This window comes from Peromyscus californicus, unplaced genomic scaffold (assembly GCF_007827085.1).
Source record: "Peromyscus californicus insignis strain IS unplaced genomic scaffold, ASM782708v3 Scaffold_1__1_contigs__length_55948999, whole genome shotgun sequence".
In the NCBI taxonomy this organism is placed as follows: Eukaryota; Metazoa; Chordata; class Mammalia; order Rodentia; family Cricetidae; genus Peromyscus; species Peromyscus californicus.
In genome coordinates, this window is record NW_026294492.1 from 31,563,348 (window position 1) to 31,581,963 (window position 18,616).

At 39.8% G+C, this 18,616-nt stretch overlaps 1 protein-coding gene across 1 annotated transcript in view; it reads right to left on the reverse strand.

The window, feature by feature from the left end:
• The window catches only part of Slc8a1 (solute carrier family 8 member A1), a 375,206-nt gene extending 364,145 nt beyond the window's left edge, over window positions 1-11,061 (reverse strand). The window contains exon 1 of the mRNA XM_052746397.1: window positions 11,042-11,061. The gene's annotated coding sequence lies outside the window, so the exon portion shown is untranslated. The remainder of the gene's footprint in view (window positions 1-11,041) is intronic.
• Window positions 11,062-18,616: the final 7,555 nt, after the last annotated feature.

Below are 18,616 nucleotides of genomic sequence, written 5' to 3' on the forward strand. Positions count from 1 at the left end.
AAAAAAAAAAAAAAAACAAATAGGTCATTGGTAAACCAGTATCTACAAGCTGGCGAGAGTCTTCAAGTGCTCTAATAGCAGCCTTATCCACGTATTTTCACCATAGTTTGAGGAGAGCCAGCTGCAGTCCATACATAGCCTGCATCCCAGATGTCAGGACAACCCTTTGCTTGGATGTTTGCCCAGCTCTTCAGCTTCCTTCTTTCTGAGAAGGAAAATCCTATCTTCATATTTTAGTTTTCTGGACCCTTGTTTAGCTTCTGTGCCAATAACAATTTCAATTTTTTTTTTCAAAAATAGTTTTCTGGCCCACTACTTTGAATTCTGACCTTCCTTCCAGGACAGAGAATCAAGAAACCCCTACTTTGAAGATGACTCAGGCATAAGTTGAAATCTATGAGACTTCCACTACAGAACAAGCATTAGATGTTCACTGAAAGTGAGAAATGGCTTCTTCCCATCTCAAGATCATGAATGATTTGGGATTTTATAGCGATTGAATCAGTGTATCAGTGTTTCTCATTGGATGAAATCGATTATCTTTCTGTCTGCCTGTCTGTCTGTCATTTATCTGTCTTATTTATCTGTGTACATACCTCAAATCATCACATTATATTCATATTGTACACTTTAATATACTATTTACAATATTTATTTGTCAATTAACTAAAAAAATATAGTTTTGAATTCTCCATACCACAGAGTTATCTACCGAACAAGTTAAGTAAAATTTCTGGTTCAGACCTCAGAGTCATGTTTACTCATCTACTTTCTCACGTCCAGTTTCACATAAGGCTCAAAAAAATAAAAATTTATGAAAAAATGACTTGAAGAAACCTTGAATCACAGTAAAGAATACTAAGGCAGGTAATATTAGGACAAATTATTTTTTTTTAAAGTCCTAAGTATTCACTCAGTAAAGAATCAATTACTGCTGGGTGGTGGTGGTGCAAGCCTTTAATCCCAGCACTTGAGAGGCAGAGGCAAGCAGATCTCTTAGAGTTCGAGGCCAGCCTCGTCTACAGAGCGAGATCCAGAACAGGCATCAAAACTACACAGAGAAACCCGGTCTCGGAAAAAAAAAAAAAAAAAAAAAAGGAATCAATTTACCTGAGTCATTACTATTTTGTGCATTCATAAAAATACGTTACTCAGTGATTAATATTTGTAAATCCAGTATTTGGTGGAAGAGTTTTAAGTTATTATTATTAGCTGCTGTTCTTTAAACACCCACTCAGTACTCATTTGTACTTTTCAGTCAAGGAAAACATATGCTCCAATTTGCCCGGGACATTCCCAGCTCACTGATGTCAGTACATTATGATAACTTTCTTTTACTCTTTACTCTTAACTCTTTATTCAACTGTGTAAAATACAAAGAGCCAACGAATTACATACTTTATTTTTATTTTTTTTAAAAGCTCTTTATTCTTATGAGCAATTATAGAGCCTGTGAGGTATTTATCTACTTTCCTTTTGCCTTTCTGCAATCAAATATGCCTACTGTACTCATGATTTTTAAATGTAAATTATTCTTTCTTTTCTCGTCTGATAACCCTCTCAGGTCACCTAATATCCTCAGCATGAATCCCAGATGGATTCTGTAAAGTCCGTGATGGCCACTTCTCTGGTGTGACCTTTATGCCCCTTTCCACCTTTTATTCAGCCCCATTGAGCCCCTGACTGGTCCTAAAGTGGACCTCTGGTGTATTCCTACTTTTCACATTCTTTATTTCTCACTTTTTCTGGAAATAATCTCAAATATTCATATGATTTGTTTCCTCATTTAATTTAATTTTCCAGTTAAATTTCATCTCTTCTGATTTCCTTGTTTAAGATAACTTCGCATTTATATTTCTGAATCCCCCTATTATTGATTGCCTTTTTATTAGGCTTGAATATTGTTTGAATTATGTCTATCATACACAAGTTACCTTAATACTCAGCTATTTCTATATATTAAGACATACTAACAGACTCTAAGTGAAACACTTACACTATTTTTAGTTCTTCAACACAAATTAGAAAAATAGGTATACTACATATTTTTATTCACTTTATAAGACCGACATTTTAAAATAACATTGCCAATTTCCATATAATATCTTTCTCCTCCTAGATACTATGACTGGCAAACATGTGCTTTTGACATATGTGTGTCCTCCTTTGATGAATATGGATGCAGGGTATGTACTTCACTGTGGAGAAAAAGTTGTAATTGAATCAGAGACTCTTAGAAGTTGAACATTTCTAGAAATTTCTCAGTCCAGCTCCTAGCCAGACAAGAAATACATTAAGGGAGAGAAATATTTCAAATTCAAGTGCCTCAATGGGTGGAGGAGCATCCAAGCACAGCTCAAGTTTCATTGTGTCCTTCTGTGGTTGCCCCTTTCACAAGCAGTTGGAATCTCAGTGCTCAGCACCACCTCATCCAACACATTTGTGGAGCCTGGGCAGAGGTTAACAGTAAGAATGTGCCACCATTTTATGCAAAGTATGCCCATGTTTCAAGCAGTGCTGATGCTTAAAAAAAAAATCAAAGAGCCTATCATTTTACTCTGCTCTACCCTTTCCACTAAAACAAGATCTTAGTACAAGGCATATCTAAACATACCCCAAATTTCATTCTCAGAATAAAGTACCTCCTTTTCTAGCCTCACCATTAAGATCTTGGTTTATTTTAATTGGTCCAGGCCGATGAATATAGACAAAGACACAAAGTGAATACGAGTCTAGAAATGAACTCTGCTCTACTGAACTTCAAGTTTTCTTTAACCTTTACTTTGAAAGAGTCTATATGGTTTACATCCCCAGCCTATTTCCCCTTGCATCACAGTGTTCATTTGACCTGCACACAAGAGTACAATCATTTTAGTCCAATGTGCAGCAAAGAATTCCCCAGGGCTCATAATACAATAGAACATATTCTACGGTGATGTAATAGTGTGCCCTCTACATAGCTGAGATGGACTTGGTGTTTGTGCAATAGCTCATAGATTTTCTTTCTCTTTGGCATAACACCATCAATATTACTAAATTTAAAGAACTATTTCTCAGACTGCATTTTGGAAAATCTGGTCTGAAGCTTGCAGCCTTGCTCAAGTTTAAAAATATGTCTTTCAGTCTACGAAACTAGTATTCATCATATATTACTTTGAAAATAAATAATTTTATCAAGCAATTATGGTATACTTTTTAATCTATGCTTAAAACTATTATGGAGGAGGCAGAGCTTTGGAGGTACATATTGGTTACATAATTATCTATTTAACCTGTGTTTGTCAAAGTAGTGTAGGCCATTTCCTCTGGCTCTGAGATACATCAATTGATCATAAATTAAGTACATACTAACAGTGCTCAGAATTAGTTTTTTAGAATGTCACTTGGAATGTGTATTTTTTAACATATCATGTGTGGGGATTTTTTTTTCAATTTCTTTCTGTTACTGGGGTGTGCATATGTGTGCCTGTGTGTGTGTGTGTGTGTGTGTGTGTGTGTGTGTGTGTGTGTGTATGTGTGTGTGTGTGTATGCACATTCATGCATCTATTATGCTGTGCTTGTGGGAATCAGAAGACAACTTTGGATGTTGGCCTTCACCTTCTACCTTGCTTAAAACAGGTCTTTCTGTGTTCTCCAGACCACGTAGAGTAGGATCTTCTGGGGATTGTAAGGCCTCTTCCTCCCCTCCGTCAGGTCCTTGGAACATTGGGATTACAGGTAAAAGCTAGGTGCCTGGCTTTTCGTGGGTTTCATGAAGTCATGTCCTTGTGACTGTGCAGCAGGTGTTTTTAACCCACCCAGCCCGCCAATGTTTGTAATTCCTTGGAACGTTGTGTTCTAGATTTTATGAATTTTATGAATTATAATTATGAATTACTGTGGTTGTTTATTGTTGATGTGGTACTGATTCCCGATGACGTTTTTAAATGAAGCTTATTCAGGTCTATAGACACCCAGGGACTGAAAGTATTCTATTATCTGTGTCCCCACTCTTTCCTATCTCCCGTCTTTATTATTGGTTTTGTAATAGTTCTTTCTCTCAAAGCAAAAGAGTACTTAAGTTGACACTAACAAAGCCATCTTTGGGAAAACAAAGTGATCCTGAAAAAAAAAAGTGATTCTGAATCTGTGGTGAGGAAATATATGAATGTCAGAAAGTGGATTTGACATGGTCCTCTGCATTTGCAGAGGAGAAAAGACATAAGTTTGCATTACACTCTTCTAGGAAAAAAAAAAAAACCTGACCAATTTTTTATTGCCTTTGTTAAAATACATTTCATCAAGATTTTTATTAAACTAAATATATGATTCACAATATTGGTGAATATTTTATGTTAAATTCCCAGAGGTCCTGAGCTCATAAGCGTAATCTAAAATGTAAGTTGAACATCAAGTGGGTTTCTCGTTCTTGGTTTTAGATTTATGAATTAGAATTTAAATGAGATTTAAACATGTATGGGAGAATTATAATACTTCCATTTAAAGATTCTTATCTCCTTTTTTATCCAAATCCCCATGCTCTATGACATTGAAGAGTGCTGGAAAGACTGATTAGAATTTCCACATAATTTATTCAAATGTGAGCAATATGGTGGATGTGATAAGGCTGGAAATAAGAGTCACAAAGATATGGTTCAGCTTCCATTCCTGAGGAATGTCCATGTGACGATCTGAAAACATTAATTTTTCAAAGAGCAATTAATATTTCTTCTTAATTAGCTGACACTTGAAAAGAGCATTTTGAGTGATTAGGTTATCAAACATATGAAATTAAATAAGCATAATCCTAAATAATAACATCATTTTGTTCTTACCACTTGATGGTCCTTCACAGACTACTTTTCACATATTAATTTGCTTTATTCTTACTTTTAATGGCTAGGAAAGAAATATTAGGCAATGTAACACAGAAGCTAAGCACGACCTTCCAATTTTGCTTGTCAGTTGCCTACATGTCTTTGGGCACGTTATTTAATCATCTAGGCATTGGCATTACCACCTGTAATGCGGATGATTATCTCACAGAGTTTTTGTCAGAGGTACATGTCATTTGTTGAGGAGTATCATCAGAAAACAGTAAGGATTCAACAGTTATCAAGATAGACTTCAGTGGCTTGTTCCCAACACGTTGGCAAACTTCATAGCTGGTGTTTGAACATGGATCGTTTTTGTTTTGTTTCGTTTGTTTGTTTGTTTGTTTTTTGGTTTTTCGAGACAGGATTTCTCTGTGTAGCTTTGGTGCCTGTCCTGGATCTCGCTCTGTAGCCCAGGCTGGCCTCGAACTCACAGAGATCTGCCTGGCTCTGCTTCCCGAGTGCTGGTGCTGGGATTAAAGGCGTGCGCCGCCGCCGCCACCACCACCTCCCTGCTTGAACACGGATTTATCTGTGAACTGAGGCTTTCAACACACAATAATGCTTTCATCTCACAGAACGTATTTTATACACATGGATAACGCCCTAGTAAAAGTAGTTAAGATTTACAGCTAGTTTGATAAAGTTACGTTTCTTGACATTAAATTCAATAGCTTGCTATTGAGAGTGCCCCAGTGCGCTGTTTCTTATAGGACGGCGTCTTGTCTCTCAGAGGATGGGAGGCTTCTAGATGAAAGGACTGAAATTACAACGTTGTATATCATCATTGTTCACCGTAACCCCGAGTAGCACTTCACTGGGTCCCATTTTTCTCAAAAGCACACCCTTCAGAAGACAATTCATGGAACTGATTGTTTCTGGGTTCATTGCCACAGTGCTGTGACTTTATTTTATACCTATTGTTATGTCTTTCAACGGTCACACGTGTAGACTCTGGAGAGATGGTTCCGCAGTTAGGCACACATGTTGCTCTTACGGAGGAGCCGCACTCAGTTCCCAGCACATGCACAGCAGCCCAAAACTTTCCGTAACTCCAGTTTCTGGAGCTTCAACACTATCTTTTGCCCTCTGTGGGTACTGCACACATGATCTATACCCAAACACACAGGCAAAGCACGTACATACATCAAAATAAAAACCAATAAAATAAAATGTTTGTAATTACATATATGTCTGTGTTTACTTTTGATACCGGAAGTGACAGTGTTCAGGCTCACCTTGGCAGGCTTCGGAATAGAAGGAGAATTCAATGCTCGTCATGGACCAGAGTCTTATGACACTTCATCTCAGTGTGCCATTGATACATGTCTAGAAATGTAACCACTCTTCTTTCAGCTTATTTTGTGATTAGGAAACGAATGAATGAGACTTGGGAGAAACCCAAACTACTTATAAGGATGACATCATCACCGATTGGCTATCATAAGAAGTTATTTGTATTTTGCCATGCTGTCCTTCCAAGATGGTTATGATTTCACAGAAGGGTAGAGAATCCCAGCAACTGGGCTCACTGTCTGTAATCACATAGTCACCAACATACGGAAGAGCCAGGCTGAAGCTCACACTGGTAGACCCTTAGCTCTCAGCATTCTAACAACTGCCCCTCCTCACAGACTTGTCCAGTGCTCTTCCTGTCCCAGTCTCCTTAATACTGGTGTTACAAGTGAAGGCAGACCACTCTGACAGGATGTTTAAGGAAGGTTTTGAGACCGAACTCAGGCTCCCACACTTTTAATCAGTTTATTCACCAAGCCACATCCATATAAAGCGAGGTTTATATTTACACACCTTGATGCATTTTGTTTTGTGGTAAATTAATAATAACATATTTTCTGCAACTATACACACACTCTCTCCAGAGTTTTTGATCGCTACTAGAAAGATAAAAGGCAAAATGGCACAATCTTTCATTAAAGAAACTCTGCCCACTGTTTTGGAAATTATTGCTAACAGAAGTAATATCCTCATTCAGGATGGCCTCGTGATGATTTGTTGAACAATATGAAATCTCATTTAGCAGTCACAGTTAAGAGCTATAATGTCAATATGCATAGTTTATATTTTTTAATAATTGTGGCTGGAGTTCACAAGAATTTGGGCTAAAGAATATGAAATGTCTCAAATATCCACAGCAATTCCATTTATAGGGAATAGGGTTTATTTACGTATGCTGAAAGTGTAATAGGAACTTCTCATCTGCAAAGATTATATAGGTTATCCTTTGTCTTTTCTCCCTCTCTCTGTCTGTCTTTCAATCCTTCCTTCCCTCTATCCCAGATAGTGTGTTACTGTGTAGCCCTAATTGGCCTCAAAATCACTACCTCACCAGTGTTGGGATTTTCACATGTTTACTGGGAACCTGGGATTTTATTATTATTATTTTATATTCTCCAATGTAGACATTTTATTCCTCTTCTTACAACAAACTAGACTGATGATTATGTTTTTATTGCAAGAGGAACTGGTTCTTAGTCTTGGCTGCATGCTGCAATTTCATGGGGTGGGTTCAGAAACTGAATTACCCTAGTCTGGTCCTCAGCAGAGAATTCAGTTCATCAGAGGTGCCATGGGGAGGGACCCTAAGGTGCGGACAGAGTTGAGAACCATGATTCAGTCAGGAGCAGTAAGAAGGGACGAAAGACTATTTTGACTCAATAATGCCAAGCGCCACCTGAACTGGTTCCCTTTTATTATTTGTGTAGTTTGAAAATATCTTAAATAATGGTCTGGTGCACAGTTTTCTTTTAATACCTGTCCAAAAGAGAATATGTAACTTGATACATGTGAAAGAGGTGTTTCTTGGGCTGGGCAGCTCTAGGGAATTTCCACTGTCATTCATTGACCTGTAGAAACACGTCTCTCTGGTCTTCAAATTCCTCTCCAGTAGGTTGTTCCTGTTTATGCTTATTATTATTTAGAATAACCAATAGTATTTTTCCTAATATATGGTAAGTTTTCCTACGGACCAAATTGTCTGTATTTCCAGAAAGGGAAGTACTGACCTTCCCTTCCCGTAAACTCTCTCCTTATGAAGGAGTATCTTTCCCCTTCAAACCTCTGCACTTCCTCCTTCTATCCATTATGTCATAATAAATCACAAGAGAGCACAAAGTGCCCTTTTTGGCTCTCCAATGGAGACAGACATGTCAAAGCCATGTTGTGTGCTATCTGGCCATACGTCAACATTTCTCTTCTGCTTAGTCACCATGAATAGGTCTCAGACTTCAGGTTCCTCTAACCCATAACACTAATTCAATTCCATTCTCACACAAAACGCTTTCATTCTCCCAAAATAAGATCTCAGAATCAATTTTCTACATGCATAGTCCCATCTCTAAGTTTAGGAAGTCGTGAGTCACCTGAGTTCTGTTATCCTCACTACTATCCTCTCTGACTTCGGGTTTCTATTGCTGGGTGAAAAAGCATGATCAAAACCCAACTTGGGTCATAAAGCGTTTATTTCATCTTACAACTCTCAAGTTGCATTCCATTACTGAGGGAAGTCAGGTCAGGAACTCAAGGTTGGAACCTGCGGTCAGGAACTGAAGTAGAAGTCATGGAGGAACAGTGCTTACTAACTTGCTCCCCATAGCTTGATCAGCCTGATTTCAGAGACTGCTCAAAACCACCTGCCCATGGTGGCACTGTCCCCAACCCTGCCAATTATTAATCGAGAAAATGCAATACAGAGTTGCCTAAAGGCAACCTGATGGAGACATTTTTTTTTGATTGAGGTTCCTCTTAGATAGCTCCAGCTTGTGTCAAGTTTACTAAACAAAAACAAAAAAGCAAATCAAATCAAAACAAACAAACAAACAAACAAAACCAAACAACCAGAGTACTCTAACTGAATTTTTTTCTTGGGTTAGACATCAACTTGAGAGAAAGAAGTGTTACCACCTTAGGAGAAGTTGGAGAAAAGTAGTTGGGGATGGATGTGGCCAATATAAATGCTATAAATGTATGAAACTTCAAAGAATAAACAAAATATGTTTTAAAAAGAAGTAAAAAAAAATCCGTAGGACAAGAGCTTGGCTGTCATTAATTTTATCCATAAATGTTAACTTACCACACAAAAAAATAGCAGCCAATCATTTCTATCACTTGTAGTAGTTTCTTGAATTTGTTTGTTAGAGGGACAAAGGAAAAGCAGAAACAGACATTTCTCACATGAGGAGTATGAATGGGAAGTGTGCTTGACAGTATGCAAATGAGAGGAAAGTGGCCAGCGACATGGATGCGTTGCATCTGTTCACAAATGCTGGTGGTGGTTTCCTGTCTATGAACCTTTTCCATCCTGAGAGCTGGGGAAGCTCCTGCTCTGCTTTCTCTCTTTTGGGAAACCAGCTGGTGTGTGGTGTTTGATTAAGTATGTTGGAACCACCCTTTGAGACTTTTCTAGGCCCGTGCCACTTTAGCTGAAGTTGGGACAGCTTTGCTCTGTTAGGTTAGAGTTAAGAATCTACAGCCTCTCCTCTCTTTCCCCCCCTTCCCTTTCTCCTTCCCTCACTTCTCTTCCTTCCCCTCTCCCCTCTCTCTCCCTCTCGCCCAGAATATTAGCATTTTTTTAGTGAAGTCTAACCTACCTTAGAAAGGAAAATGCGCTAAGTGTGAATTTGTTGTAAATCGAATGTTATTACCAATGGAAATGGGTAGGTTAAATAATAGTTCAGTGTAAAAACCCATCTTTTAGTGTTGTGAGCATCGTGACAATGGTATTGTATTAATTGAAATATAACCACACCTTCTCTTTTCTCTGTCTTTTTTTTTTGTTTGTCTCAGTGAAGTGGAGCACTCACAGCTGAGGAGAAAACACTGTGTACACTTCCTGTACGTTTGTCAAACCTCCCGCCCCCCAGAAAGCTAATGTATCCAGAGAACATCTCCCTGCTCAATATTGCAAGCTATACTTATTTATTCATTATTTTCCATGTCATAACTGTCATCAGAGAAGAAAAATCACACTGAACAGTTTTCTCCTCCCCAAATGTGTTATGTCACACAATGGAAAGCTAAACTCAATGGGGCAGTGGGTTCAAATCTGATTTTAATCGTGTACACATTTTCTTCAACAAGATATATCCCGAGTCTGAATTTCATCACCCTTTGAAAGCATTATTTTAGTTTCATCCTGGAAAAAACACATGCATTTTTTTAGATATAGCTTATACTTTCTCCCAATAACTTCCATGAGTGTCTGGCAAACACATATTTTACTCTAGTTCTATTGTTAATAGAACTCCTTCCTTTAGTAACCACAATTTGGTAATTATCTGGAATGGGATTTCAAAATGCAATGATTGGATGGTGAACCTGTAATCCAGAAAACAAAGGAATCACATAGATGCTGGTATTGTTACTCTTGTCTTTCTGCTCGTGATTTGACCTTGAACTCTGAGTCTGATCTTTTCCTAATCTAGTGCAAGCCACTATTGCCAGAACATAACTGATGGGGAAAAAAATGATGATAATATTTAGAAGTATTTCCTTTCAAATCCTTAAGTTTTTGCACCTCAACAAGAAAGAGAAGAAAAAAAATTGCCAAAAGTACTCAGAAAAATGCAGGCCATATAGCTACTTTTAACTACTTCAACTTACACAGACATGTTTGTGAAAACAACCCACAAAACCTTTGAACAGGATGTGATCCATCTCCGAGCTGCCACGAAACAGCGAAACTGACTTCAGCTGCTAAAAATAATAATGCCTTTTTACCAACCTTCCCTTGCGAATCCAAGAAGAGCGAGCCACACATGTGAGTTTTTGCTAGCTTCCGAGGAACATTCGAGAAAAACGACACATCCCACCCATCCTACCTAAAGCACCCAGGGTGTATCAGAGCCTCATGGGATGCTGTAGCTCATTCCAAAACTTGCTGGCAACATCAAGGAAGAACCAGGTTCACGCGAGTCTGAATGGTAAATGACCGGGCGAAAACGAGACTTAATTTGCCAATCTGTGTTGTCTTGTCCCCTCGGTCTAAACTGTCCTGCCTGGAGAAGGAATAGCTGTGAAATATGTCAATCATCAACCTCAACCTAAATCTCAATCGCTAATTTTTTTTTTCCAAACAATTTTGGCAACATCCCTTAAGAACATCAAGGGCTCAGGCGGGGGTAACAGCATATTGTCTCTTATATAAGTTTCACGAAAGCTTCACACCTACCTCTGTCAAGCCTTCTCTGTCTGCATGGGCTGGATATGAAATCCACCAGCTCTGATGGCTGCCCCAGATTGACCAGAAGGAAAGGACCTGGGACGCTTGTCCTTAGCGTCTCTGAGCATATCTGGCTCTCAGCTTATCTGTGCCTTTCGGCTTTCGCTTCCATACATGGACCTGTTCCCAACAGTAACTCCAAGCTGTCGAAAAGCTATCTGGCAGCTCTCAGCCTCATCCAACACATGGGTGATAAAAATACACATATAGACATCCTTCAAGCCAGCCCGTTTCCCACCCACAATCCTGCCACTACACACTCTTACAAATACGCTCTCGATTGGCAGTCTTATTCTCCAGATTTGGGCGTATAATCAATGTCTACCTGATTCACACACAAAGCTTGCAAGGTGTGGGCTTGCTTAATTCTAGTTTCATACCAGACTCTTCATTCTGAGAGGCTGAGTAATAAGATGCTAATGGGACCTGAGGGACATGTAGTGAATGAGTGAATGAATGAATGGACACTACCCCCCTCATCCTAGTACATATGAATTAATGAATCTATGCCTGAGATAATTCTTTAACTGGAAATGACTCTCAACCCTCTGGATGATTCATTTTAAAGAAAAAAGTTAGCAGAGGGTCAAAGCTGCCAAAATCTTTCTGACAGGTTCTCATTCAAACAGTGTTGCATTTAGGCTACTGTGGCAGCCCCATTAAGCCAGGAACACTTGAGTGAGAAAATGAGACTTAGAACATATCTTTTACTGTTAAAAAAACACACACCTGAGCGAATTAGAATTGTTAAGCTCGTTCACTGTCCACATGACAGTTTCTATGGCTTGTAATACTGACTTAATCCGTAAGCATGGAATTGAAGTCTTGCCCTGCAGAGTAGAGAGGCTCCTTTTAGTGGCAGGTACACTAAGCCTTGTAGTTTTGTTTGTTCTTTCTTGATTTGCAATTTAGATTTTCCTTCTTCAGATCTTGTTTTCAAAAGTGGAGTTAGACCCCTTTGTTCTCCGGTTCTCAAGTTCATTCTGTTTCCTCAACTGAAATTCAATTGCATTGCTTCCCTCTTCCCCTTCCTCCCTCCAGTCCCTCCTGGGTCTCTCCTTCAACTCCTTCTATGACCTCCCCTTTCCTTGTTTCAACTTGTGGTTACTCTTCTACAACAGGAGGCCAAAATATTGACAAAGAAGAAGAATTTCCTAATGATTTTCTATTAGTAATTTTTTAATTATGTTAAAACTCTTTCAGGTTCTCTTGTTCAAAGGCATAAGCAAAATGGAGGCACACAGGGATAACATATTATAGCCACTGAAAAGGAAATCAATTTCCCGAAAGAAGGTGATTGCTGCAGGTGATATGTGCAGGGGCACATATATAAAAATAATGTTTAAAATTTGTATTTGTTTAAAATTTTCTATTCTAAATTCAAAAGACAAACTGGTATAGTGATGCCTTCCTTCAATCCCAGCACTTGGGAAATGGAGGCAGGAGGATCCGGAGTTTAGGGTCACCCATAGCTACACAGTGAGCCTGGGATATAAGAGAAAAACAAATAAACAGAAACAAATAAATAAATAAACCAGAAAGCGATACCAAAAGAATGAATGGAAAAAGAAAATTAAGAATACAAAAGTAGGTATTAAAAAGAAAGCACAAAATAGATGCATTAATAGAAAGTGTGAGGAACCTCAGTGCTGAGTAAGTACCCTGTAAAAAAACAAAACAAAACAAAAAAATAAACAAGTTCAGAACAATGGGGGTGATAGGTAATATTATGTTTTTAATACGAGTAACACTGTTTATCTCTACCTCAAACAAGATTTAGCTGATTAAAATCATACTTCATAACTAAAACTAAGATAGGCTATTTTTAAAAACTAACCCAATGGAGCTAAGCGCTAGGCATGATTGACGGCCACCTAACTCAGAAGCTGTTGATGCTTAATCTTCCTTTGTCTTTTTCTACTTCTTAAGCCCTAAGCAAAATCCTTCATTTTATTGTTGCCTGTAATGAGGAATGACCAAGTAACAGTGTTTCAGCCGAACAGCTCTCAACAAACCTTCAGGTGACAGGCCAGGAAAGTGTCCATTTTCCTGTTGAGTGGGGAGTGGCCCTGGCTTTGTCTCTCTCCATCACCTTCCCCCTGGAAGAACAAGCCTGAAGCCTGAAATTACACCAAAGGGGGACAGACTCAAGGGCAAAGGCTTGCAAGGAAAGACAGGTAGAGCAGAAGCCAGAATTACACAAGGACCCTCCAGTTCTTACTATGACCAAGTAGCTGCAGCAAAGCCTGAGGTAGCATTTCTCACCACGGGAAAAGACACTAGACTTAATGTAAAACCTGCCTTCCAGATGATAAACTCCAAACTCAGATGCAAGGGCTGTGCTCCGGTCACCATTCCACCAGCTGATCCCTTCTGACTAGTTGCATGGCACTGTTGACATCGTCTAATTCTATTTCCACCTCTGTCAAGACAACAGTCTTTCTCCTTAGGGCAGACTTTATTCTACAGACCAATATGCTGCCGTGTCTTAATGCACTGTCAGGTGGGAGGTATTTATTCTACAAGGTGATTGATACATGGGCCCCACAGTGACTCCACAGCTAAATATAACAGCGGTGGGGTGTCTGCTTTCTGTCGAGAGGATTTGCAGACATTTGCTTTGACTGGCTGAACTTCAAAACTCTTGGGAATTCTGCTCTGATGTTAGGAGCATCCAAGGTATGGGGTGCTTGTGTATTCCAAATTGTGTTTGCCATTTTGAGCTTGCCAAATTGAATTGGCATGTTCTTGGTGAGGTTTGCAGCAAAATGGGCCGGTTTCCCGATTTGCCTTGGATAGACAGTACTCTAGGGAAAGAGAAGTCTCAGGAGACTCAAGCCTATTCTATTCCTTCCCTACTCTGAGGGATGTTTTATAGGTTACTTAACTGGAAAATATCTCCTGATAGAGATAAAATTGTTTCCAGGTAAAAAGGGCAAAAGTTTTCCTGTTAGCCTTGTAGAGGTTAGGACTTAATGTATCAACATCTTTTTGCCTTACTCTGAGGATAAGAGGAGAGAACAGTTCTCTGGGTAGGCTGATTCCTTTGTGGTAATTTGCAGAGGCTGCCTTTTCAACAAAATGGTTGGCATCTTCTGTCAAAAGTACAAACATACACACACACACACACACACACACACACACACACACACACACACACACACACACAGATACATATACACTCTCCAGTTTCACAAGAACATAGCCTTAGTCTTGTGGCTCAACTCAATGTCTCCTCTGAAGTCTTCACTTCTCTCAGATACTCCAAATGATTCAAAATGACTCCCCATTTACTTGCTGCTTGGGTTATTAAACTGTAGCTCCCAAAGGACAGGAACTTCGTGTTATGTACTGGTGTCTCTCCAGCACCTGTCAGTGGCTTTTCTATACTAACCAAACCTCAGCATGCATTCATTGAAGAATCCAATGCACTGCTAAGTGAAAAATGGATAACTGGCAGTTATCAACTAGTGACCATTACCTTGGCAGCTTTCCTGTGTATAAGAGGATATAAACCACAGATAGCCTGCTGCCAAGGTGGATCAATATTCTGCGTGGATATAGGAAAAACAGAATCCAGAGAAATCAACAACATCCCAATTTAGGAAGGTAAGTTTAGGTTTTCAGTTACTCAAGGATATTGGTCATTATTTAGTGCTGATCATTTGGATATCTGATACAAATTATTAATATATAACATGGGACTTGACACTTATCAGTAAGAAACATGGTTTTTAAATATATTAAAGATACACAGTATGTGGTGAATCCATTGTCTAAGATTATAGAAAGATCATTCATCAAAGATTTAATTAATCATACAGCAAGATCTTAAAGAATTTTGAGAAAGATGCACAGTGAAATGTCTAGTTTCCTTCAGGATTTAAAGCAACTATAATTAATAACTATGAAGCAGAAATTTAAATAATATATTTACCTACATATATTTTTCTTCATAGTTAGTTCATACCAATACTATAAATCAGTGACTAAATCCAAGTCTTGGCTAGATGAAAAAAGATAATATGCATGGCTCTACATAAATATGAAATATAAAAAGAGTAGGCATATGCCTGCTCTTGAAGATCTGCCTCAGAACTCACCTCCTGAGGTTTTCTTGGTCTGTTCTCAGCACCACAGTTGATAAAGAGAGTACTTTACTGATGCATAATCCACATACCATGCAACACACTGAGTTGAGATGTGTAATTCAGTTTTTCAAAGTATATTCACAGATAAATTCAAACATCAAGATTTCTAGAATTTTTTTTATTACTTCCCTATTTCTCCATCCTAGCTAGCCTTAAGCCACCATTATTTAATGTTTTGTAGATATTCTTTTTTTTTTTTTTTTTTTTTTTGAGACAGGGTTTCTCTGTGTAGTTTTGGTGCCTGTCCTGGAACTCACTCTATAGACCAGGCTGGCCTCAAACTCACAGAGATCCTCCTGGCTCTGCCTCCCGAGTGCTGGAATTATAAACACATGTCTGTGTTTGTGAACATGTGTGTATAATTTATGAGATATTTATTAATAGCAAATTCTATGTTTATTCACTTGAGAAGTTGCCAGTTTTTCACCAAAGCAGCCTCACAGGTTTGCATCCTATCAGATGTATGAGGATTCAGTTTCTCCATGAACAACTTCTTTCAGAGTCAGGGTCTCATATATCCCAGTCTGGCTTTGATCTCGAATTTCTGATCCTTCTGCCCTGATCTCCTAAGTTATGGCATTGTGTATGGACACCATCATGATCATGGGCTGGGAACTGAGCTCATAGCTCTGTGCATTCTGGGCAAGCATTCTACCAGCTCCATCTCCAGCCCACTGGCAGTTCTCACAGTCTAACTTTCTGGTCTTAGCTATACAAGGACACATAAATGGATCTGTCATTACAATTGCTATCTTCAGTTCATTTATGACTAGTAATGTTGAGCAACTTTTACATAGGTATTTTCTGCTTGAATGTCTTCCTCAGAGAAATGTCTGTTAAGATGGTTATGTAATTTTAAAGTTATTTTGTTTTGCGTTCCAGAGTGCTACATGTTCATACAATTCAGACAGGAGACCTTCATCAAATATACGATTGGGAAAGAGTTTCCCATCTGCTGCGTTGTTTTGAACTTTCCTGATGGTGTCTTTAGAAGAACAAAAGTTAAAGTTTTTCATTTCTTTGTGATGTGCAGTTTATTATTTTCCTCTTTTGTAATTGCATCTGAAGACCTCATTGCCAAATTCAAGGTCGCGAACATTTTCTTCTTTGTTTTATTCACAGAATTGTAGGGTTTCATCTTTTAAATTTCGGTCTTTGATCCATTTTGTGTTCTTTGTTTTTAGTTGCTTTTTTTTTTTTTCATGACATGAGGCAGGAACTCAACTTCATTATCTTGCCTTGTATTGATATTGACCCTTCTTAAATGTTTGATGTATTTCACCTCTGGTCCTTGGAGCTTATAAATTGCTAATTTTTTGAGTACCAATTCAATCTCTTTACCAACACAGGTCTACTTGGATGATTTTTTTTTTTCTGGAGCCAACTTAAATACATTGACACTTTCTTGGAATTTGTCCATATTTTCTAAGTCACCTAATTTGCTGGCATGTGATTGTCTACATTTCCTCTATTCTCATAAGGCAATACTAATATATGAGCATATTTGGGGAAATGGAAAAAAAACAGAGGGGGTTTTAACTGGGAAGTGGCAGGAGATAATTTAGAGGGAGAGAGAGGACAATGAGGACATTTGAAAGGCTGTGGGGAAAGTTATTTTGTAAGCTGACTTGAAAATACATATATAATATATATGTACTCGCACACACATATATCATGTTTTTGACTTTTCTTTGTGGATTTCACATCATGCATCCTGATTCCACCCATCTCCCCATCCTGTCCCTTCTCCTCTGCCCCCTGCCCTTGCAACCTCCCCACCCAAGCAAAACAAACTTTAAAAGAAAAAAAAAAACAAACAAAACAAAATAAAGCAAAACAGGAGACTGTAGTGTGACCAGGTGAGTCACACTGTTCACCCATTAGTTCTTTCACCTTGACTTGCAAGTGTTCAATGCATTAGTCATTGGCCTGGTTGTAGGTCTCTGGCTTCTGCTACACTATCTATAATAGGCTTGCCCTGGGGCTCTTCTTGGATATCCTGCTGTCCTGTGTCTTGGAGATCTTGCACTTTTGGATTTACATGTTTGTGTCCCTTCTCATGCTCCAACAGTTCATAGATGAGGTAGATGTTGGGGTGGGTCAACTGCTTCTGGGCCTGGGTGATGGCTAGGCTGGTCAGTAGTCCACCATCATCACCACCTGGGTTAGCTGTTCAGCAATGCATCAGTCAGCTCACCCAATGCAGCCTACAACATGGGGCTGGGCAAGTTCTCCTGATCTCAGGCCCTGGGGTCCAGCTCATCCACACTCCCATCCCCAGGGCCAGCTCTACTGTCTTGCCCAGGAGAGATGCAGGGCCCTTTCTCCTGATTGCTGTGGGGGTCATACAAGTCAGGGTAGGGTCAGCTCTCCTACTGTCATACCCTCAGGGCCAACTCACCCGTGTCAACAGGGTCAGGTCTAGTGTACTGCTCGGGTGGGGTGCAAGGCCTGCTCCTCCATGTGCTGGAGCCTGGTGAGAGATAAGGCTAGTTCTCTGCAGGAAGCAAGGGTTGGGGATGGGGGTGGAGCATCTTTCCCTCACCCATGCTATCACATGGCAGATGACAGGGGAGCAGGTCAGCTCTGTTGCTCTGACAATAGAATCAGCTCTAGTGTGCTGCCCATGGTAAGGGGTGGGGCCATCTTTCCCAAATGAGGGGACAGCTCTCCTGCAGTAGTATTCAACAAGGGGCAAGACCAGCTATCTGAGGGCCAATGAGGGGTCAGCATAGCCCTGGGATTTCAACACACATGATTCCTATAACCCTTTATGGTAACACAGCCATGGACATCTATATAGATCCCAGTTGCATCAGAGCCACAGACCCAGACATGGTCCTAGGCAGAAGCTAGAGCCTGGATGTCATCATGGCCTCAGTGGCAGCACAGACAACCCAGATCAGTATGGCCCAGGCAGTAGCATGGCCCTTGGACACCAACATGGTCTCAAGTGGCTGACCAGACCCTGGGCATCTGCAGAGCCCTTGGTGGTAAAAGAAGCCATGGACATCAACCCAGACCCTACCTGCTGCAGGGCCACAGATACAGACATGGCCCTAAGTAGCAGCCCAGGCCTGGATATGTCCATGGCCCCAGATGGCAGTACAGAGCCTCCCCAGATCATTATGGCCCTAGCAGAAGCATGGTCTCAGACACTTACATGGTCTCAGGTGTCTTACCAGATCTCAGGCATCCACATGGCCTTTGGTGGTAACAGGAGCCATGGACATTAACTTAGACCCTGGCTGCTGTGGGGCCATGGACCCAGACATAGCCCTCTGCAGCAGCCCATGGCCCCAGGTGGCAGCAGAAGCCACTCAAATCAGTATGGCTCCTATAGTAGCATGGCCCTTGGACACCAACATGGCCC